The sequence below is a fragment of the Anomaloglossus baeobatrachus genome, chromosome 5 (genome assembly GCF_048569485.1).
Source record: "Anomaloglossus baeobatrachus isolate aAnoBae1 chromosome 5, aAnoBae1.hap1, whole genome shotgun sequence".
NCBI classification, from domain to species: Eukaryota; Metazoa; Chordata; class Amphibia; order Anura; family Aromobatidae; genus Anomaloglossus; species Anomaloglossus baeobatrachus.
The window spans coordinates 483350398-483375027 of record NC_134357.1 but is presented as its reverse complement, the minus strand read 5'-3'; the positions used below and the strand labels follow the sequence as shown (position 1 = coordinate 483375027).

Below are 24630 nucleotides of genomic sequence, written 5' to 3'. Positions count from 1 at the left end.
TGCCTTCTGAGCCAAGCTAAATGTCTTGGAGGTTGTCATCACAGTAATGGACCCAGCCTTCAAGGACCTGGCTTGTAGAAGAAAAAGTAATAACATAACTTCAGGATCAGACTACAGACAGGGTCAGTTTGTAGTCTGTAACCATGGGGACACATAGCTTTGCATAAGATCTGTACACTTTATTGTGCAGGTCGAATTTTTTTTTTAAAAAAAGTTCCCTTGAGTTTTAATTTTACAAGCATTGAGGAAATAATAAAAAAATAACAGTTGCAAAAGTATGCATACCCCCAATGTTAATTAATGTTAGATTTAGATGGATTGGAAACAGCAATGGCATGGGCAATAACTGGCATTTTGTGTATTTCTTGGAGAGACCCTCTCTGTGTCCACGGATATGTTTGGTTCTGGAAATTTGCCAGTTTTAGAATATTGACTGAATTCTCAGCATAGTTTCCGTTCTTCATTTCTGGACATTCTGAGAACTATGTAACTATTGTATTTGTGCACTAAACAAGATAACAGATCTAAAATCCTGCAGTGGTTCAGCAGCAAATGTAGCAATTCTGTGATTTCTGCTGAAAAGTCATAGAATGAGAAACATATTATACAGATATGCAGGAGGACTGGACACGTGACCTTAGGATTGTTAATTGGGCCATTAAGACAAAACAGCGGCAAAAGCCTCCAGAAATGGGACATTAATTCGTCGTATAAAGGGTGTAATAACATTAGGGGCAGTAGTGGATTAGTGAGGATTTCAGTTTAAAGGGGTATTTGTGTAGCGCCCCTGAAGCCATCAGGAGCTACAAGGTACTGCATCCTGTCAAAGATGCAGGGCCTACCCCCAGGAACCTGGAAGACCAGTGCCGGTAACACCAAAACACATTATAATCCCTGTTTTTCCCTTCTCCAAGGACTGGTGACAGACAAGAGTTGGACCCAACGGATGGCCACCCAGGGGTGGAGCCGATCCAGTCCACTAGACGACAACCAGGTAGGAGGGGTCAGACAGTCAGTAAGTGCAAGTGAAAGGAGACAGACGTAACCGTACTGACAGGAGTGTGTAAAAGTGACTCGTCAGGCGCAGGCGTGTGGTTGCCGAAGGAGTATGGTGGAGTACTCTCAGAACCATAGCACCAACGGGGTGCAGAGCCCTAGGTCAGGAAAACGCTCCAGGCAGACCTGATAAAATCTGCACAGTGAGGGGACCATCCAGGATCTCACTGACCAAGGGCACCAGCAGTGACGGGAAAACCAGGGACCGGAACGGAACACCGACCCTACAGGGTTCAAACTGACCACCGTCCGGACTAAAGACTGAGAGACTACCAGGAGGGAACCCTCAGACGCTCCAAGCCACGGGGACCCACCAACTAGAGGCAGGTGAAGGGGAAAGAAGCCACCAGGTCACCAAAACCGGCACTGGAACTAAGGGGACCAGTGGTGAAGACCAGCCTTCCTCTGGGTACCAGCCATCAAACCTCTGTAAGTAAAGAAAACCAGTTACACTGCAATCCCTCGTGTGGCCTACCTTCTTTCCGTGCCTAACTCCATCACCTACCCCCTGGGACCCCGGCCCTACTTGCGGAGGGCCCAACATCCAAGCTGCCATTACCATCAGCCCCAGCGGTGAGAGACTGTACAGCGGCAGCCCCATCTACCTAGACGCAACCCGCAAGTGGCGTCACGACAAAACCTTTATTTTTTCTCCCCTGTAAATAACCCCTTTCAAGTGACCCCCAGGGTCACGGAACCGGGCAACGGCCACCCAGTGAACTGTCCCCGTAAATATACGGCCCGGAACCAAGTACCCCATAGTCCTGGTGTGAGTCATTTGCATTTCAGATCCACACCTAGTTTCAGTATGGGGGCTCGACTCTGTGGTAGTTATGATTGGATAGATGGCTATGTATGCGTGGGACTCCCCATTAACTACTATAGGAGTTTCAAAAATTGTTTCTATTGTTTTGTGCTGTTCCTAGACAGAACAATCTGGAGTGAAATGTTGATAGCTGTACAGGGCTGAGGTGTCGGATCAAACCCTTGATCAGGTTAAAGAAAACTCCTGACATCATTCATCATGATGATCCGATACCAAACTGTGATGCAGCCACTACTTACGGGGCGTATGGACAGAAGAATAGTCAGGAAAGCTCGGGACTGTTAACAGGAGGACACATATGAGCACAAAGAGTAAACAGAGGCGTAGTCAGGTCAATATCCTAGGGTCAGAAATCCAGGAGAGCACGTAATAAGTTCAGGGAGAAAACAGAGACGTGATCAGGTAATAGTCCGAGGTCAGAAGTCAGAAGGTTACGACTGGAACAGGAAGCGGGAAGAGAGGTGTCAAAAAACAGTCCAGGGTCAGAGAACCAAGATCAGAACACTAACAGAGATACAAGCGAACAGCACAACAACAGAACCAGAGAATACAACTGGCAACGTTCTGGGTGAGCATGCTCAGTAAAGAAGCCCGAGCAATTACCAGGAAGGTGGGACACCTGAGAGATCAGCACCAACATAGAATCCATTGCTTTCAATCAAACTACTAGCTAAGTAACACAGGAAAGCGCAGCAGAGCAACTCCAAAGGCAAGATGCTCTGCACAGACGAATCATGACACAAATATCCACTTTGCAATATACATGCGCTGCCGAAAGAGTTGGGCTGTCTGTTTTTGTTGTCAGAAGCCCTATAGAATTTACAGATTTTTGCTGATGCCCTACATTGATTTTAGTCATACTGAGGTATTGCATGCCACATCATTAGTAAAGTCAAGTACAAAGCGGTGTGGATCAGTTCAGACATACGCTAATCATAAGCAGTGCAAATGTGATGCCCTGGTCTATCAGGTCGTCACAGGGTATTGTGCAATCTGCCCTTCTGTACAATATCCACCTCCTCCTTGCTTACGGGTCCCCAACTATGGTGTTGCCATCATCAGCTAATCAAAATCCTAGGAACACTCTGCACCACACCCACCAGACACACCAGTGGATGGCCTGAGTGGAATAGGTTCGCCCACGTGGGGGGGAGGGTGTTGGTTAATGGGAGATCAGGAGTGTCAGGAGTCAGTCAGAGAAAGGGAGAGGGAAGTGTTGGAAGTGAATGAGAGAGGAGGTTAGGAGCTGGGCTCCTTGGAAGCAACTAGGTGGCAGAGGGTGGGCTGGGCCTAGTAGGAGCTGGGTCGCAGGGGATCGTGATAAAGGGCACGGAACTGTAGAGGAGGACAGCCAGCGGCCTTATACCATCACTGGGCTGGGACCAGGGCACGACGGGGTACGTGGACCCTAGGTCAGGGAGTAGCTTCAGGCAACATGACAATTTACCCGACGAGAACGGAGCCTTCAAGATCCAGAATCGGGGTACTAGCCCAACGAGGGGGATATGACTTTCCACAAAAATGGTCCAGAAAATCCCAAGCGTGAACCCTGAGAGCAAGCTCCCTAAGTGAGCCATACTGGGGAGTGGAACCCGACTAGTTTCATGCTACCGGGGCCAACCAAGAAGTGAACTAAGTGCCAGGGAAAAGGTCACAGATCATCAGGCAACACCATTGGGGACGGTAGCCAAATTAGCTCCCCTCAGCGGCAGCGGTGTCTAGAATTTTGGTTTACCAAGTTGTCAGTGTCAGCTTTATGGACTGAGTGAGTACGCAAGTGACCCTTTCACCCCCAATGGCACTCCCCAACACCATCACCGAGTGCCGGGGCATGCCCCCTATCCGTGGAGGGGTTAAACACCTAGCTGCCCACTCCATCGCCCCCGGGTACTCCCAGCTGCAGCGGTGGTTCTCCATCTTACCACACACCATGGGTGGCGTCACAAACTGTAAATACACAATCCCCTGTAAATACCCCTTTTATTTGAGTGGCCGCACAACCCCAAGGTCCGGAGACCCCTTGAGCAACCGTGGATCCAGATCCGAGCAGCCTGGTTGCTGACGTGGGGGCGGCACACAAACATACTCAATTTGCTTTGAGCATGCGCTGCCCATTGCTGCCACTGAGCCTGTGTAAAGTCTCCTTTATATGACACAGAAAGGTGGAGTGAGCACACCTGTTATGGAGGTATCCCTGGCAAATCTTGAGTGAGCCGAGTTGCCAGCACTATGCCGTGTAGGAAATGTCTCCAATTAGACACAAAATGGAAGTTCAGCTTGTCAACAAACTGGCATTGACTTGCCGATTGTGGATCATCAGAAACTGGTCAAAATATTAAAAAGGGTGTTTGAGAGGCTGATTACAGTATGTGTGCACAAATATATATATGTAGCGCCCCACGGGGCAGGTGTTTTAACCTACTCGTTGCCGGGCCGGGGATGCAGATCCTCTGCAATGTCACGGGATGGCCTGGCCTGGTTCCGTTACCCCGAGGCGTATAGGAAGGAGTGTGGAGGGTGGTAGTTAGGAAAGAATTTAGATGATCATGACACCACCTGCGTTATGCGGCCAGGTAACAGTCACCACTGCTGTCGCTGTCCTCTGGGGCAGATGTCACTGCAGCTAGGATAGATTTGCTTCCCGCAGGTGAAGCTAGGCCCCAGGGATATGATGATGGTGGAACGGAATAATATGTTGGGGGTGTAGGTCTGAGGTCCGTGACAAGCACTGGACAACACAGGTTGGAGTTTCTTTTTACCTTTTACCGGTATCTGGTGTGGTTCAGGAGTTAGCGGTCCGCTCAGTCTGGAAGCAGCAGGGGGATTTCTCTCTGCCTGGTACTTGTAAGCCTCCTTCTATGCGCAGGTGTAGGTCGCTGTGGCCTGAAGCCGCATCGCGTCCCTCTTCTATGTGTGTTTGTGTCCACCGTCTGACGGGTAGCGTGAGCTGGTACTGGGGCCCACTCTGTAGCAGTGACCGTGGGCTCTTTCGCCTCTGGATTTCAGATGAGCCAGAAGAGGTGAACTCTTTTGCCCTACTACTGGACCGTTAGTACCCAGTAGCCTTGGATGCCGGCATCCTGCTTTAGGCGCTTGGTCCTGAAAAGGTGAGTAGCATCTCTCAAACAGCGACCGTTATTGTTGCTCTGTATTACTGTCCTGAGGTCTCACTTCCTGTTGCTCCCTAATCCCTTCTCCAGGTCAGTATGTCCAGAGAGGCTCCCTTCAACACAGGTTATGAGATCCCCCTACTGGTCCAGAGGAGCAAGTGGTGTTGCATGTTAGTGTACCTGGCAGAGATTTCCCCACAGCTTTCAAGCGTGGCATTGCGCCCAGTGATGAGAACAACGCTACTGTAGCTCCCAGAACCACTGGAGTGCTACATATACAGTGCCTTTCGAAAGTATTCACCCCCTTGAATTTTTCAACCTTTTCCCACATTTCAGGCTTCAAACATAAAGATAAAAATGATAATGTTATGGTGAAGAATCAACAACAAGTAGGACACAATTGTGAAGTTGAACGAAATGTATTGCTTATTTTAAACTTTTGTAAAAAAGAATAAACTGAAAATTGGGGCGTGCAATATTACTCGTCCCCTTTACTTTCAGTGCAGCAAACTCACTCCAGAAGTTCATTGAGGATCTCTGAATGATCCAAAGTTGTCCTAAATGACTGATGATGATAAATATAATCCACCTGTGTATAATGAAGTCTCCGTATAAATGCACCTGCTCTGTGATAGCCTCAGTGTTCTGTTTAAAGCGCAGATAGCATCATGAAGACCAAGGAACACAACAGGCAGGTCCAGGATACTGTTGTGTAGAAGTTTAAAGCCGGATTTGGTTACAAAAAGATTTCCAAAACTTTAAACATCCCAAGAAGCACTGTGCAAGCGATCATATTGAAATGGCAGGAGTATCATACCACTGCAAATCTACCAAAACCTGGTCATCCCTCAAAAATTTCATCTCAAACAAGGAGAAGCTGATCAGAGATGCATCCAAGAGGCCCATGATCACTCTGAATGAACTGCAGATAGCTACAGCTGAGGTGGGAGAGTCTGTCCATAGGAAAACAATCAGTCGTACACTGCACAAATCTGGCCTTTATGGAAGAGTGGCAAGAAGAAAGCCATTTCTCAAAGATATCAATAAAAAGTGTTGTTTAAAGTTTTCCACAAGCCACCTGGGAGACACATGTCATGTGGAAGAAGGTGCTCTAGTCAGATGAAACCAAAATCAAACTTTTTGGGCAGAATGCCAAATGAGATGTTTGGCGTAAAAGCAACACAGCTCATCACCCTGAACACACCATCCCCACTGTCAAACATGGTGGTGGCAGCATCATGGTTTGGGCCTGCTTTTCTTCAGCAGGAACAGGGAAGAGAGTTACAATTGATAAGAAGATGGATGGAGCGAAATACAGGACTATTCTTGAAGAAAACCTGTTGGAGTCTGCAAAAGAAGTGAGACTGGGACGAAGATTTGTCGTCCAACAAGACAATGATCTCAAGCATAAAGCAAAATCTACAATGGAATGGTTCACAAATAAACGTATCCAGGTGTTAGAATGGCCAAGTCAAAGTCCAGACCTGAATCCAATCGAGAATCTGTGGAAAGAGCTGAAAACTGCTGCTCACAAACGCTCTCCATCCAACCTCACACAGCTCCAGCTATTTGCAAAGGAAGAATGGGCAAGAATTTTAGTCTCTCGATGTGCAAAACTGATAGAGACATACCCCAAGCGACTGCAGTTGTAATCGCAAAAAAAGGTGGCGCTACAAAGTATTAACTGAAAGGGGATAAATAATATTGCACGCCCCACATTTCAGTTTATTATTTTTTATAAAAGATTAAAATAAGCAATAAATTTCGATGAACTTCACAATTGTGTCCCACTTGTTGTTGATTCTTCACCATAACATTAACATTTTTTATCTTTATGTTTGAAGAAATGTGGGAAAAGGTTGAAAAATTCAAAGGGGCCAAATACTTTCACAAGGCACTGTATATCTGGCAGAAAGTTTTTGCTATGTAATCTAAGAGCAGCATCATATTGTTATGCGATGTTCAGCTCTGCACACACCTGATGGCACGTTGGTGTCAGACTCTCTTCACACTGCACAGTCTGACAATCTGACGCTGGTGGAGTGTTCAGCCAGAGCCGGGTGTCGGCTGGGTCAGGTTCACTGGTCTTTAGCTCTGCAGGAGTTCATCCCTGCAGAATGGTGAGCAGGACCAAAATGCTTAGGTTGCTGATTGCTGTGCAGCTGTCTCCTCCCTATATTAAGCATGCCTTTCTTCCTTTTTGTGCCACTTTTTTGTCCGCTCTATGATGAAAAGACATAATTTTAGCTTACTGTTTTTTTTAGGATGTTCACTGAAGGGGTTAACTAGTGCGATCGTTTTATAGATCAAATTGTTCCGGGCACAGTGAAACCAAATATATGTACTTTTTTTGTTTATTTTTGTTTTTACATTAATATCCACATGTATTGGCATATTTTGTTTCCATTTTTTTTTTTTTTTTTTTTTCAAATTTCAATTTTTTTTCAAATATTTTTACATTTTCACTTTGGGCACAATTTGCAAATTTTAACTTAGGGGTGTGCTCACTTTTGTTGACATTATTGACTGTGTGTTGAGTTATTTATTGGGCACCAATTTTACACTGTTATACAAGCTGTATACTGACTACTGTACATTGTATCAAACTGTCAGATCTTCAGTGTTGTCTCATAAAAGATATAATAAAAAAAAATTCAGCAGAAAAAAAACGACAAAACCGAAACTGACGATAACAAAATCTGAGGTATTACTGTATATATAAGTGTATTTGAAAATATACACACATTTTATATATATATGTATATATATATATATATATATATATATAGTACAGACCAAAAGTTTGGACACATCTCTAGATTGTGAGCCCCAATGGGGACAGTGTTGCCAATGTATGTAAAGCGCTGTGGAATTAATAGCGCTATATAAATGAATAAAATTATTATTATTATTATTATATCTTCTCATTAAAAGTTTTCTTTATTTTCATGACTGAAAATTGTAGATTCGCATTGAAGGCATCAAAACTATGAATTGACACATGTGGAATGAAATACTTAACAAAAAAGTGTGAAACAACTAAAAATATGTCTTATATTCTAGGTTCTTCACAGTAGCCACCTTTTGCTTGCGTTGATTGGTGCTTTGCACACTCTTGGCATTCTCTTGATGAGCTTCAAGAGGTAGTCACCGGAAATGGTCTTCCAACAACCTTGATGGAGTTCCCAGAGATGCTTAGTGTGGAGACACGGGGCTCAGTGGGTGCTCTCGTCCACTAAAACCCGCCGCCTTTAGAAAGACTGCGTGGCTCAGGGCTCATCCCAACTGAACGCCGGCCTCCTTAACCATGGGCGTAACACTACTCAGACAACACAGGGTGAGGGAACCACAATAATTAGACTTTATTGGATCCCCAAAATATTAACGGCACATAACACATAACCAGCAAAACACACAAATGTAACAGGCAACAGAGTCTCACCCTTCCGCTGGCTCACCAGGGATTTAGAATGTCCTTGCCTCAGAGGTTCCAGGGCCGCTTACTCCAATCCAGCAGCACCCCGCTTTCGGCGGGCACCCACCGAGAAAGGAATAGCGCCAGATTTAGGAATCTGGCTGAGGTCTGCAAAGTCTGTTCCAGGTGACTGAACTGTCCCAACCTGAGTGTCCTCCTTAGGTAGTCCTGTATGATGTTACAATCCTGGCAGCCAAAGTCGAAATGCCTAGGCTGTGGATATGGTGTCCAACCGGAACCGGAGTCCCTAGATTGAAGCCATAAGATATCCTGATCCTCTAGTCAGGTCCAAAGAGCTTAGACTGGATCCATCAGCATCCATCAACAACCTGGTGGCTTAAAGAAATCCCTTTTATAGCCACAGCCTTCCACTTGGATACACTGCGTCATCATCGATTGGTTGGACAAGATCGCCTCTCCCATTGGATGAATCTCAAGCTGCATGGACAATGTTCATCCAAATGATGTCTACAGAAAGACTGAAGATATCTACATGGAGTTTGCAAGTCACAGACTCGACAATGGCTACTAAGGTAATCACATTAGCAATACACAACTACAATACAATGATTACTGGAATACGTCTGGCTTTCAGTGGCCAACACAATTACATGAGTCAACAAGAGTCTTGTAGAAAAAATGAGGGACTTAACCCCCGTCTATAAACAATCTATCATCCTGTCTGGCTGAATTTTAAGAAACTTTAACCCATGAGAGTCCATGTCGTCACATTTAGCACTTGTTGGCCCTTTTGCCTTCACTCTGCGGTCCAGCTCACCCCAAACCATCTCGATTGGGTTCAGGTCTGGTGACTGTGGAGGCTAGGTCATCTGGCGTAGCACCCCATCACTATCATTCTTAGTCAAATAGCCCTTACACAGCCTGGAGGTGTGTTTGGGGTCATTGTCCTGTGGAAACATAAATGATGATCCAACTAAATGCAAACTGGATGGAATAGCATGCCGCTGCAAGATGCTGTGGTAGCCATGCTGGTTCAGTATGCCTTCAATTTTGAATAAATCCCCAACAGTGTCACCAGCAAAGCACCGCCACACCATCACACCTCCTCCTTCATTCTTCACAGTGTAGAATCCATCCGTTCACCTTTTCTGCGTTGCACAAAGACACGGTGGTTGGATCCAAAGATCTCAAATTTGGACTCATCAGACCAAAGCACAGATTTCCACTGGTCTAATGTCCATTCCTTGTGTTCTTTAGCCCAAACAAGTCTCTTTTGCTTGTTGCCAGTCCTTAGCAGTGGTTTCCTAGCAGCTATTTTACAGGAAGGCCAGCTGCACAAAGTCCCCTCTTAACAGTTGTTTTAGAGATGTGTCTGCTGCTAGAACTCTGTGTGGCATTGACCTGGTCTTTAATCTGAGCTTCTGTTAACCTGCGATTTCTGAGGCTGGTGACTCGGAAAAACTTATCCTCCGCAGCAGAGGTGACTCTTGGTCTTCCTTTCCTGGGGAGGTCCTCATGTGAGCCAGTTTCTTTGTAGCATTTGATGGTTTTTGCCACTGCACTTGGGGACACTTTCAAAGTTTTCCCAATTTTTCGGACTGACTGACCTTCATTTCTTAAAGTAATGATGGCCACTCGTTTTTCTTTACTTAGCGGCTTTTTTCTTGCCATAATACAAATTCACACAGTCTATTCAGTAGGACTATCAGCTGTGTATCCACCAGATTTCTGCACAACACAACTGATGGTCCCAAACCCCATTTATAAGCCAAGAAATCCCACTTATTAAACCTGACAGGACACACCTGTGAAGTGAAAACCATTTCCGGTGACTACCTCTTGAAATTCATCAAGAGAATACCAAGAGTGTGCAAAGCAGTAACAAGGTGTGGGCGGGCTTTGCTGGTGACACTGTTGGGGATTTATTCAAAATTGAAGACATACAGAACCAGCATGGCTACCACAGCATCTTGCAGCGGCATGCTATTCCATCCTGTTTGCATTTAGTTGGACCATCATTTAGTTTTTAACAGAACAATGATCCCAAACACACCTCCAGGCTGTGTAAGGGCTATTTGACTAAGAAGGAGAGTGATGGGGTGCTACGCCAGATGACCTGGTCTCCACAGTCACCAGACCGATCTGAACAAAATCGAGAAGGTTTGGGGTGAGCTGGACCGCAGAGTGAAGGCAAAAGGGCCAACAAGTGCTAAGCATCTCTGGGAACTCCTTCAATACTGTTGGAAAACCATTTCCAGTGACTACCTCTTGAAGCTCATCAAGAGAATGCCAAGAGTGTGCAAAGCAGTAATCAAAGCAAAAGGTGGCTACTTTGAAGAACCTAGAATATAAGACATGTTTCCAATTGTTTCACACTTTTTTATTAAGTATTTCATTCCACATGTGTTAATTCATAGTTTTGATGCCTTCAATGTGAATCTACAATTATCAGAGTCATGAAAATAAAGAAAAGTCTTTGAATAGGAAGGTGTGTCCAAACTTTTGGTCTGTACTATATATATATATATATATATATATATATATATATATATATATATATACATATAAAAGTAAATACAGTATAGGTTTTTTTTTATTAATACAGTATATATATTTATATTTTTTTGTCACTAATTTTCAGATTTACGCACCTTTCTCCAGCGGACATGGAAAACTGCTATAAAAAAAAGTTTTCTATATGTAAGTACGATAAGCAAGTATGTTTTTCCTGGCCGGTGAAAGAAACATTTTATCTGTCAAAACTATTGACGAGAATGTCATGGAAACTTTTTCAAAGAGCAATTTTCTGGGGAGTTTGTGCTTTACTCTACGGACCAGGCTTTATTTTGACTCTCTACATGGCGTCTGCCTTTCCTGGTAACGGCCATAGATTCTAGGAGGTTGGAAGACTGGGTGTAAGGACGTTCTTCAGTAAACGCATTTCCTGTTATTTTTTCCAGGGGAATGTAAGAGGCAATTAAATATTAAATGAATACGGCATTTAGTAGATAGGGCTCAGCACGGAGGTATCAGTAATACAAACTGACTGCAGAACACAGATACTCCCTCTATAATAAATCACCTTCTCTGTGAGTGGCGGCAAAGCGACAGGTTCCAGCTTTCGGATAAAAGAGAGGTGTAGAAAACCAACAAGGCACATAAAAAAAATAATAAAAAAACAACAAAAACAAACAAAACAAATCTTGGAACCAGTTAATTGCTTGTTAATTAAGATAAATATTTGGAAAAAGAAAAATTTATGGGAGGAAATGTTATTCTTGAAAACAATTTATTTGCTTTAGATGAGAGTTCAGAGTATTGAGGCTTTGATAATGTATAAAAGCGCAGAGGGCAAATGCCCAAACCACTGTTCCAAAAGCCAAAAATTCCTGCTATGCTAATGCTGAGGAGCGTTTAATGGTCAAACAAGTCTAGGGTTGGATTGGCCCATCAGGCACCTCAATCTGAGAGGTTTGCTCTGGAGCAGGGTTTGACAACCTATATATCATGATTGATAGGTTTTGGGTGGGTCACTGACCAAGTGCTCAACCAATTTATCACCTTGATAGTGCCCCAACAGCAACGGTGCCAAAGGTTCTTCAAAATAACATTGTAAAGTCTAGTGCTCCCTTAATACTACCAAAATAATGATGCCCAAATGGTGCCAAACCAAAAAAATAAAAAGTGACAAAGCCGAGGACTCTAACCCTAACCCTTCCTTGAAAACCATTGGCTCAGTGCTCCACCATTCAACCTTGGAGACGAAAGACCATTTTATCTCTCAAGCCAATGACGTCAACATATTTACCTACGCCATCCTGTAGCATACACAAATTATTTTGGTACACTATTGTTTCGGGAATCATTACTTTTGAGGGTACTTTAAAAAGCACACAGGGACACTATTAGTGTTTTGGGGATTTTGGAGGAACCTCAACTTTTTAGTTAGGCATTTTAATGATTTTGTGGGAACCATGAGAGTACTAGGATTGGCACAGTTATTTTTTGGAACATTTGGCATCACTGTTGTTGGAACACTGTGCTTAGCTTGACACTATGAGCAAGTATTCCATTTGGCACAATTATTTTGGGGGACACTATATAGGCGCACACTGTTGTAGGCATGCTTATATGGAAGCACTCTGATACAAATATTTTTGGGCCACAATGGGGGTGCTAATTCTGATTGACACTTGTTACTTACTAAATAATGTTGTCTACTATTGGACCATTGGGGCCATCCAGTATTAAAGGCTTATTAATATGTTAGAGCCTGGGTCCACTGCAGAATTGTATGGGTCTCTGGAGTCAGTCAGTCTGACCTTATCTCAAGTTATCATTGGAGCTTTATTAGTGACACAAACATCTTGTAGATACCTATAAATTTCTAGGGTTCATCAAAAGACTTACTCTACATCACACTTGCCAACTCTCCAGGAATATCTGGGAGCCTCCTACTCAAGAAAAAATTGGCACCTATGACTACAGATGAGTGAAGTTTGAGGTTTGTACCGAACATGGACTTTTAATTAAACTCAGGGGCCAGTTCAAAATTTGGGTGCTGTACGTATGCTACCCACTCGATTGAAGATCAGGGTGCTCGGGTACGCTCGGTGCTTGGCCCAGTGAGAGCCGCTTGCAGTCTCTGAATGGATCTCATTGGTGTTAAAAACATTTTCGGATGCTGTGTGTAAAAAAACCCAAAACCCTGGAAATACTTAGTTTATGGCGGTCTGAATGTGGGTGTGGAGCTTCCCAATGAGTTACTTCCAATGAGTTTCGGGCTCCAGGTCAAGCCCAGGTCCCGAACTGAACTTTATCCAAAGACCCTCTGCACCCAGTGAACCCGAACTTTCATGGGTCTGCTCATTTATACCTATCACTCCTCCCAGAAAGCAAGACTTAAAGAAATGTTCTTGTGCCTAATGCCAGGATGCTCCATCAACCTAATCCAACGGTAAATTGAGGAGCTTTGGAGAAAGCATGGAAGGGGCATAGAAGAGGTTTGCTTTGAAAGGGGTCATGCTATCATCTACCTTACTCTCCTTTATCAATATCCAGAATAATCGGAAAAACATCCCTGAAAATGATCAAGTATGCTCTAAATTTAGGAAATTTCATCTAATATCTAACTTTATGGATTGTTTTTACTTTCTGACCACTAAAATAACCTCATTTGCTTCTTAAAGTGAGAAGTTGGCTTCTAAAGTCTACAGTAATTTGCCAACATCTTAGCCAAGTCTAAAATAGTTGACATTAAACAAAAACTATAAATGTGAGGATACCAGATAAATAAGCTGAAAAATATCAAGCATCGTATGGCCTTAAATAAAGACAATTGTACGTGGATTCAGAGAGGAACCCTGCTCTCTAACTTTCATTGTGTCGCATTGCTGATTCTTTCAGCTCATTCAGATGCAGGGCGCCAACACGAGAATAAAATAAATAGTATGCACACAGCCTAACACTGTCTGCGCGTGAATCATATACATAGCATATGTAAAACTGTGCAATGCGAGGTCCACTCTATGTGCCAAGAGCAACCGCAAGGTATACAGTATCCCAGCAAGGGCACACAGTATCCAGGATGGGTTTAACATGGGGAAACAGAGGCTGGAACCTGATTTCCTTTTATATTTTATTTAGATTAGTCTCTGCTCAGTGGGGTGGTTTCTTAATTAGAGCAGTGCGATGGTGTAAGCCGCGAGCCTCGGACCCCTGCTTGGCTTCTTAAGTTACACTGAGGAAGTATAACTAGTATATATCCTGCTCTGCAATATCTGAACAGCGAGCGACCATTTCAATGGGAGGAAAAGACATGAAACTTAATCAACTTTATGAAATTTACGAGGGATTTGAGCCTTGTCCTTGGAAGTTGACTTATTTTTCTACCAGCATCCTGAGATGATGAGATGCGAGACACGGGCTCCTGGAAGTTTGAGTTTTTCGTAGCAAAGCTCCTTTGTTGGTGAAGATTGAGTGACAACTTCAATTCAGATTATCTTGTGAGCTCTGGTAAAGGGGGCAGAGGGTATAGGGCTTGTGGAAGGAGCAGATACAACCAAGCGCTGGTGCCTGGGGAGGCCACCTGAGAAGACACCAGTTTTTTAAATGACCCGTGGGAGGCCTCGTTACAGAATTTGCATTGGGGCCCCAATGAATGACTGGTGATTTTTTTGTACAACTCTCACAACATCATTTTTTTCTTAAAGGGGTTATTCGGTTTTAGAAAACCTCTTGCTCCAGGATGCAGTTTGTTTAAAGAAAAAAAAGTGCTGTGATCACCCTCCCTGGGTCCGGCGTTTTGTCTCTGCCAATGCTTCTTGTATTTGTTTTGTCTACATGGCTGAAAACACTGATTAACTGGCTGCATCGGGAGCAACGTTGGAAATTCAGTACTAGACCAGGGTAGGGTGAGTAAAGGACAGGTTTTTTTTTTAAATAAACTACAACTGGGGGATATGGGTTTTATAAAAGTGGAAAACTTGTTTAATTGGGAAGTTAGGTAATGGCTTGCTTTTTGGCAAATCATAAAAAAGAATAACTTCAAAGTGAGCGAATTTGCTTTTTTGTACCCCACTTTATTTCCTGCAAAGTCTCCTTATAATACCACCTAAGGCCCGTTTCACACGTCAGTGAAAAACACTGACGTTTTTCACTGGCGTGTAAAACACGCACAAGTCCCTGCGTGTGCCGTGATTCACGGCACACGTGGGTTGTCTATGTGCAATCCGGGCTCCGTTCTCCGTGGCCCGTGATTGCACTTAGAAATCAACTCACCTGTGCGCGCTCCCGCTCTCCATGGTGCTGATCGCTCCCGCGTTGCAGCATCCGGCCGGCGGTGACCCCTGCAGCAGCTGCTTCCGGGTCGGCTGTGTCGCGCATAATGAATATGCGCGACAATAATGAGCCGGCTCAGAAGCAGCCGGCAGAACGGGCTGCAGAGAGCGCCGCTGAAGCGGGGTGAGTAAAAATGTTTTTTATTTTAAAAGCACGTTTTTTTCTGGCACATGTTTCACGGACCACACCACTGCGTGGTCCGTGGAACATCAGTGATGCCAGAAAAAAATGGACATGTCTCCGTGCGGCAATCACGCACACGCGGGTACGCCGCACGGAGACACGTGCAGTGAAAAATCACTGACGTGTGAGCAGACCCATTCATTATAATGGGTCTGCGTATGTCAGTGATTCTGGTACATTTAAAAAAAAGCACAAACGTACCAGAATCACTGACATGTGAAACTGGCCTTATGGAAAGACATCATTGTCTTTGAGCGTTGGCATACGTGAGATTTTTTGAAGCAACATGGTTCGACATACGTGCTGTTGCTCCGTTTAGTGTCTACTGGACTAATAATGATCTCAATAAATGGAGCAGCAGTGCACATGTCTAACAACATAAGGATGACTGCAGCTAGACAGAACATGCGCTCCAAACCCTCGTTCTTGTGACTGCAGGAGGAGTTCCAGAATAATCACACATTGGCAAGGGTAGTGATGATGGACCTGTGTTCAGGGATGGAGCCAATGGTTTTCACCTTGAGATAATCCAAAATGTGACAGACTAAAGGATAAACTCAAAATGAAGTAAGCAGAAATTCAGGAGACAGTCTGAAGAATAGTAAAAGGCTGAGGTCAAATCAAAGAAAAATTTAAGTCATATTCAAAAACAAACAAAAAAGCCATAACAGCACATTGGAGGATGACTGCCTTTTATATAGTGGATATCAATGGCAAGGAGCGATGGAGAGATTTGACCTGGCCAAGGAGAGATGTGACTTGGCCAAGGAGAGATCGAGAGATATAAACTAGAGAAGGAGAGATGAAGAAATGTGACTTGGTCAAGTAGAGATGGAGAGATGTAACCTGGCCAAGAAAAGATGCAAAGATGTGATCTGGCTAAGTAGAGATGGAGAGATGTGACTTGGCCAAGCAAAGATGGAAAGATGTGGCCTGGCCAAGCAAAAATGGAAAGATGCGACCTGGCCAAGTAGAGATGTAACTGGCCAAGGAGAGATGGAGAGCTGTGAACTAGTGAAGGAAAGATCGAGAAATGTAACCTGGCAAAGCAGAGATGGAGAGTTGTGACCCAGGCAAGGCGATATGGAGAGATTTGACTTGGCCAAGGAGAGATGTGACCTGGCCAAGGAAAGATAGAAAGATGTGACCCGTGCAAGGAGAGATGAAGAGATGTGATCTGTCTAAGAAGAGATGGAGAGCCATGGCCAGATCCAGAGAGACTGTTGGTGAGATTGGGAACAGAAGTGGAAGCATAGAGTTGCAGTTGTTGACAAAAGCCATTGGCAACTGGCACAGGAACTGGACAAGACAAGTAACCATTATTTGACAATCTTCCAAATCTGTATTTTTTTCTCCAGTGAACTAAAATATGGTAAAATATTGTTTAACCTGATGAAAGGTTTGGTGTATGTATGCTTCATGTAGTGTTATGGTCTTTACTACACACTAGAGTCTTAGTTTTGACCTAGTTGGGTAAACCCTCTTACCCAATGGGAGAACATACTCACATTTCAAGCAGATTCATTGTTCTCACTTACAAAAGCAAGAGACATAAGAAAGGGATTGCACTTGGTTGGATTCAAAGCTAGGACCTCAGTGGTATTTCATATCACCAAATAGTAGCACACTTGTCTTGCCTTGGTCTTCATTATTCAATGAGGTCATAGTTTTCAGCAGTTCATGACTAGAGAAACCATAATTAAGAAAAGAAGGGAGATGACGATGTTCACCACTGGTGTGGCCAACCGTGTTCGGAAATCCTACATTTAGATTATGTTGTTCTACAACATTAAAGTTGTGGTTTGGTCACTGTTGAGTTACCCACTTTAATACACACCAGAGTTCTTGTAAACCAAGGATAACATTGATATACTGAGGTTTTGTGCTGTTTTTTTGGACCTGGGTTAATAGGATCTGCAGTAGGCAAGCTTCCACTCTTTTGTCTCGTACAGCTGGAGGAAATTGCTAAGTCGCGATGTTCTACTCAATGGCCAAACCATTCACTCATTCATCTCAATTAAGTAATATCAGAAGTAAACAGAAGTCAGTTGAGCGAGACCGCGATATGTTCCAAAAGGGAACAATTTACGAAATAAAAGACAGTTCAATGCAATGTACGTTCACACGTGAATGTATACGTCTATTTGTCAGGTCCCTGACACCCGCACCTCGGCCAAGAGCCTGTAATGCCATCTTGTATGTAGCCGGCCAGATCGGAGAAAGGATGGATGCACAACAAGCTTTAACCCACACCTCCCGCCCCTCCTAAAAAGTTGATTGTTCTCACTTACAAAGCAAGAGACATAAGCAAGGGATTTGTCCCAGATCCAAATGCAACATTTGTACACGGTCCAAGTGTAATGGGATCCAGACGGGTTTTTTTTTAACTGAAGTGTGTTTTAAGATAATGTGATGTTGGAAGTAGATATAGAGAAGCTCCCAGAATACGCTGTGTATTTTGTCTTAAAAAAAACCTAGCTTTAAAATATCCCCTCAAATTCCCATCCTTTTACTATTTCCAGGGGCAATCATATATGTCCTACATCCTGCTCAGCAGTGCAAAGACCTATGGATAGACAGGGTCCATTCTGACCTTTGAAAATAAGTATTCTTACCCTCGCTTATACTCACCATGCAGTGTCTATATGCCTGAACAATTTATAGCAACATTCTGGGATATTACTATTAAAGCCTTCACTACCCTAGACCACCAGGGATTTAACCATGAATCCCCTCCAGTGCCATGAACCCAACAAAGATGTAATCATAAGCTCCTTCTGTTTGTTAGGCCACTAGAAATGCAGCTATAAAGACTTTTGCACCTCAGACAACCAGGGGTATTGCAAAAAGCTCCCTTATTAATTACTACACTTTATCACCAATGACGTAACAAAGAGCCCTTTAACTACCCTAGACCATCAGGAACTTTACAATAAATCCCTTCACTTTTCTTGACCTCCAGTGATGTTACTATAAACTTCATTAGTAATCTAGACAACTAGTAATATAACAGTAAACCCCTTCACTACACTAGTGTCATGAGTGTGTCGCGTCCACAGGTTACATCTTGTTTTGGAGTGGATTTACTTTCATTTGATACTGAAAGAGTTAAAGACTCTTTCCTTTGTGGCTGAGATACCTCATAGTCTTTATCACAGATGTAGCATCTTATAATCACGCCCTTCCGCTATATTTACCCACTCCTGGCTTTACTCCATGCCGGTGATAGATCTTCTATACTGATCATTTTGAAGGAGCCTGTTTCTAGAGTAGTTGAGGTGTCATTTCAGTTGTAGCTGTGTAGTTTCCTGCTGAAGAAATCTAGGAGTGTTATTTTGGCACAAATGTCGTCCGTCATTAGGAGAATTATGACAGGTTGGGCCGTTGGGGGCAAAAGTCTCACTTTGCCTTGTGAGACTCTGGATTTTAAATTTGTTTTCATTTCTGTTGGTGCAGCAAAGGTTAATGTCAGTTTCTCTGTTAGCAGCTTGTGGTTAGTACTCCTCGGGTGCAGCTGGTTTGTATAGTAGATATGTAAAGTGGTGAAGTATTGGTGCAATGAAAGGTGAGTGAACAGTGAATAGTAAATTACCTATTTCAAGTCTTCAATTAACAAACCTGATAAAGGCTGAAAATCAGGCAAAGGTCTAATCTAGTGGATTGGCCCTATATCTAAATACCCTTGGCCAAGACACATTGACCTGTCTTTACCCAAGCCTTAAGCACACTTGCCCGGTTTTGCCCCTTTAAGTGCTGTTGGCACCTTGGCACCATTTTGATTAAATTTTTTGCATCTTTTTGGAACATTACATATCATTATTTTGATAATGTAGCATTACACTTCCATTTACTCACACATTCTTCCATTTTTTTTGTACTGTTGGATACAATAAAAAGAAGCTCCCCTTTAAGTACCTGGTACCCCATACCACTCTGTTTCAAAAACATTTTTGTATTTACATTTTTTTACACATCCTTATAATCACATTTCATACACATTTTCCATATATTTATACTGCCGTATGTAACAAATAGAGGTGACCTTAGGTGCACTGGGACACCCTCATGACGCCCCAAATTTCATTTTTATGTTGCATTGTCTTTGTGAACCCTTAACACACCCATCCGAATATTTTTGAACATTTCACAATCCAAAACCCTCTGCTCCCTTTTTTCAATTTTTGCCTTCTATGGTCAGGTATAAAAAGAGGTTCCCCTACAAATATAGCCAGCACTACCACTTTGGCCCCCCAAATTTTTATCTTATTTGACCTTTACGTCCTATAATCTAGCACATTTTATACACTGACACCAATACTAAGGATTTGTACTACTGGTTGGAATAAAATTATGTCTCTTTAAGGGCACCAATCTAAAAATGTAATTTTTAATACTTTTTGTAAGAAGGATTGAAAGTGTCATTTGTCTTATTTAAAGGGAAGCTGCCACCAGATTTGGCCCCTATAACCTGTGGCCACCACCAGTGAGCCCTTATATACAGCATTCCAGAATACTGTATATAAGAGCCCAGGCTGATCTGTATAACATAAAAAACACTTTTATTATACTCACCTAGGGGGGTGGTTTGGTCCGATGGGTGTCGCTGGTTTGTGACCCAGTGCCTCCTCTCTGTGGCGATCACCTACCTCCTTCAACCCAGCCCAGTATGGATGACATGTCCTATGTCATCCACACATGTTGGCATTGCGGTTCTGCGCAGGCACACTCTGATCTGCCCTGCTCTGGGCAGATCAAAGTACTGTAATGCGCAGGCACAAGGAAAGGTTAAAGATTGCCCTTGCATGTGTGACGCCCTGGACTAGCCAGGTAGTCATAGACATAACACCACACACACCCCCTCCCCTGGATAGTCACACCAGTCAAACAAAAACCCTTGTTGCCTCCCTCCAGGGTCTGATGTCCACACCAGGTGGGGCGGAGCCAGGCAGTTGGCCCCACCCGCCGAGGAGTTCACAGGCCTGGAGGCGGGAAAAAGCAGTTAGTTCAGTTTTGGAGTGGAGGAGTGAAGGAGAGATTGAGTTTAGAGGTGAAAGTGAGAGGTCAGAAACTGTCGGTGTCTGGGTAGGGGCCCAGACACAAACAGCAAGGTTGGCAGACGGTGGTGGCCGTCTGCAGGAGTTAGTGGATCCGTAGGACCGGGGTCGGGTGGTGGCCCGCCGGTACCGAACCGGGGAGTGGAGTCAAGCTAAGTACACAGGCAGGGCCATCGGACCCCGACTAGGCTTGGAGCCACCGACAACGGTCAAATCCGAGTGTGACCGGAACCCCAGGGGTTTCCCAACAACAAAGACCCGATAGAAGGCAACAGTCCACACCGTGAGGATATACAGCCACCTCCATAGGCTAGAGATCCAAGGGCCAGCGCCTGAGGGCAAAACGGGCTCCTTCGGTACCTATACGCCGGGGAGCGGACTACCGGTGGGCAACCACAGGAGTCAGAACATTCTAACAAGGTGCAGGGAAAGACAGCCACCATCACACTGTCCGGGGAGAGCACAAACACTGCAGCCGGCTGTGGGACCCGTCCATCCAGCCGTTTGGTTTACCAGAGACTCTGTCAGTGACTACCTGAGTGAGTACACCAGTGCCATCCGGCACCGTGCCGCGCTGCCCCTGCAACCCTGCACCCCAGCCATCCAGCCTCCCCGTTACACCACCGGGCCCTGGGATCACCAACCCCTACCCACGGAGGGGACAACATCCTAGCTGCTCCCTACCATCGCTCCCGGGATCCCCGTCACCAGCAGCGGTGGTGCCCTTTATCACCACGACCCGTGGGTGGCGTCACGAACTATCTCCCAAAACAAACCACCCTTTTTCACTCGTGGACGAGGAGCGCTGCTCGAGTCCCCGGGTCTGGCCCACCGCTCGAGCCACCGAGCAGCAGCAGAAGCCCCAAACCCGAGCGTGGCGAGCGCGTACCCTCCGCCCGGGACACATGCGCAGTAAAATACATAAATAAAGTGAGCCTGCGCAGGACCTCAATACTGCTAGTATGGATGACGTAGGATGTGTCATGCACACGGGCCTCAGAAGAAGGAGAACGGCGATCGCCGTAGTGAGGAGGCAATGGACAGGAGAGCAGTGACACCTATCGAACCGACCCGCCCCCCCCAGGTGAGTATTATAAAGCTGTTTTTTACGTTCTACACAGAGGCCTGGGCTCTTATATACAGTACTAGAAGGTGGCACGATTCTACGCATCGGGTATTCTAGAATTTACGTATTGTGTAGTTCATGTATGATTTTTGTTCTATATATAGATGTTGTTGTGTGTACTTACCAAGTGTTTGTGTAGGGCGCTGTACATGTTCTGGGTGTTGTCTGGGTGTGGCGGGGGGTGAGAGCGGTGTTGTATGTGTGTTGCGTTGTTTGTGGAGCGCTGTGTGTCTGTAGCGTTGTGTGTGTGTGTGTGTTGCGCGGTTTGTGTGTGTGTGGTGTGTTTTGGGGGGAGGTATGTTTTGTGCAATGTGTGTGTTGTGCGGTATGTGCGTATATTTATGTATGCCGTGGTGTTTGTGTATTGGGTGTTGTGTGTGTGCAGCGTTGTCTGTGTGTGTGGGTGTCTGTGTAGGGCGGTGTTTGTGGTTCCCAGTGTGTGTGTGTGTGTGTTGTGCAGTGCGTGTGTGTGTGTGTGTGTGTGTGTGTGTTGGGGGGAGGTGTGCACCTCCCATCGTGCTCCATCCCCCATGCTGCGCACCCCTCATCGTGCTCCATCCCCCATGCTGCGCACTCCCCATCGTGCTCCATCCGCCATGCTGCGCACTCCCAAACGTGCTCCATCCGCCATGCTGCGCACTCCCAAACGTGGTCCATCCGCCATGCTGCGCACTCCCAAATGTGCTCCATCCGCCATGCTGCGCACTCCCAAACGTGCTCCATCCGCCATGCTGCGCACCCCCCATCGTGCTCCATCCGCCATGCTGCGCACTCCCAAACGTGCTCCATCCGCCATGCTGCGCACTCCCAAACGTGGTCCATCATGCTGCGCACTCCCAAACGTGCTCCATCCGCCATACTGCGCACTCCCCATCGTGCTGCATCCCCCATGATGCGCACTCCCAAACGTGCTCCATCCGCCATGCTGCGCACTCCCAAACGTGCTCCATCCGCCATGCTGCGCACTCCCAAACGTGCTCCATCCGCCATGCTGCGCATTCCCAAACGTGCTCCATCCGCCATGCTGCGCAATCCCAAACGTGCTCCATCCGCCATGCTGCGCACTCCCAAACGTGGTCCATCCGCCATGCTGCGCACTCCCAAATGTGCTCCATCCGCCATGCTGCGCACTCCCAAACGTGCTCCATCCGCCATGCTGCGCACCCCCCATCGTGCTCCATCCGCCATGCTGCGCACTCCCAAACGTGCTCCATCCGCCATGCTGCGCACTCCCAAACGTGGTCCATCATGCTGCGCACTCCCAAACGTGCTCCATCCGCCATACTGCGCACTCCCCATCGTGCTGCATCCCCCATGATGCGCACTCCCAAACGTGCTCCATCCGCCATGCTGCGCACTCCCAAACGTGCTCCATCCGCCATGCTGCGCACTCCCAAACGTGCTCCATCCGCCATGCTGCGCATTCCCAAACGTGCTCCATCCGCCATGCTGCGCAATCCCAAACGTGCTCCATCCGCCATGCTGCGCACTCCCAAACGTGGTCCATCCGCCATGCTGCGCACTCCCAAACATGCTCCATCCGCCATGCTGCGCACTCCCCAACGTGCTCCATCCGCCATACTGCGCACTCCCAAACGTGCTCCATCCGCCATACTGCGCACTCCCCATCGTGCACCATCCGCCATGCTGCGCACTCCCAAACGTGCTCCATCCGCCATGCTGCGCACTCCCAAACGTGCTCCATCCGCCATGCTGCGCACTCCCAAACGTGCTCCATCCGCCATGCTGCGCACTCCCAAACGTGGTCCATCCGCCATGCTGCGCACTCCCAAACGTGGTCCATCCGCTATGCTGCGCACTCCCAAACGTGGTCCATCCGCCATGCTGCGCACTCCCAAACGTGCTCCATCCGCCATGCTGCGCACTCTCAAACGTGCTCCATCCGCCATGCTGCGCACTCCCAAACGTGGTCCATCCGCCATGCTGCGCACTCCCAAACGTGCTCCATCCCCCATACTGCGCACTCCCAAACGTGGTCCATCCGCCATGCTGCGCACTCCCAAACGTGCTCCATCCCCCATGCTGCGCACTCCCCATCGTGCTCCATCCCCCATGCTGCGCACCCCCCATCGTGCTCCATCCCCCATGCTGCACCAGCATCAGCCTCTCTGCCCGCAGCATCAGCCTCTCTGCCCGCAGCATCAGCCTCTCTCCTCCCAGCATCAGCCTCTCTCCTCCCAGCAAGCATCAGCATCTCTCCTCCCAGCATCAGCCTCTCTCCTCCCAGCATCAGCCTTTTCTGTTCCTAGCATCAGCCTCTCTCCTTCCAGCCTACCCCAGCCTCAGCCTCCCCCAGCATCAGCCTCTCTTCTCTCAGGCTCCCCCTCCCAGCCTTCCCCAGGATCAGCCTCTCTCCTCCCAGCATCAGCCTCTCTCTCCTCCCAGCATCAGCCTCTCTCCTCCCAGCATCAGCCTTTTCTGTCCCCAGCATCAGCCTCTCTCCTCCCAGCCTACCCCAGCCTCAGCCTCCCCCAGCATCAGCCTCTCTTCTCTCAGCCTCCCCCTCCCAGCCTTCCCCAGGATCAGCCTCTCTCCTCCCAGCATCAGCCTCTCTCCTCCCAGCATCAGCCTCTCTCCTCCCAGCATCAGCCTCTCTCCTCCCAGTGTAGTGGGTGAGCATACCCCCTACAAAGGGAGCATAGTTTACCGGAAATGCCATTAATAAAAATGTTTTACCTTTGTTTATGTGTATTGTGTTAGGGCACCCCTAGTGGCCGGGTGGGACGGCTGTCACCACAGTGGAAGGAGGAGCCGGCAGAAACCAAGGGGAATGAGTGTGTGTGTGAGAGGCAGTTGGATCCGGGACGTGAGAGAGTGAAGATCAAGGGGCAGAGTGTGGGGGCTGAATTAAGAGGGGACGCCGGAGAGAACGGGAGAGGACGGAACCTCGGAGAGTGAAGCAACCGGTGTGGGTCCGGTGCGTGTGTAACCGCCAGTGGGAGCCCGGTGAAGCGGATTAACCAGGGCACATCCCCACG

At 46.3% G+C, this 24630-nt stretch overlaps 1 long non-coding RNA gene across 2 annotated transcripts in view; it reads left to right on the top strand.

The window, feature by feature from the left end:
* LOC142310372 (uncharacterized) overlaps positions 1-24630 on the top strand; it is a 64927-nt gene that overhangs the window by 25866 nt on the left and 14431 nt on the right. Inside the window, exon 3 of one of the 2 annotated variants that reach the window (XR_012754142.1) lies at positions 11070-11128. The exons of the other annotated variant lie outside the window; for it this stretch is intronic. This is a non-coding gene — a long non-coding RNA (uncharacterized LOC142310372). The remainder of the gene's footprint in view (positions 1-11069; positions 11129-24630) is intronic. 2 annotated transcript variants of the gene reach the window in all.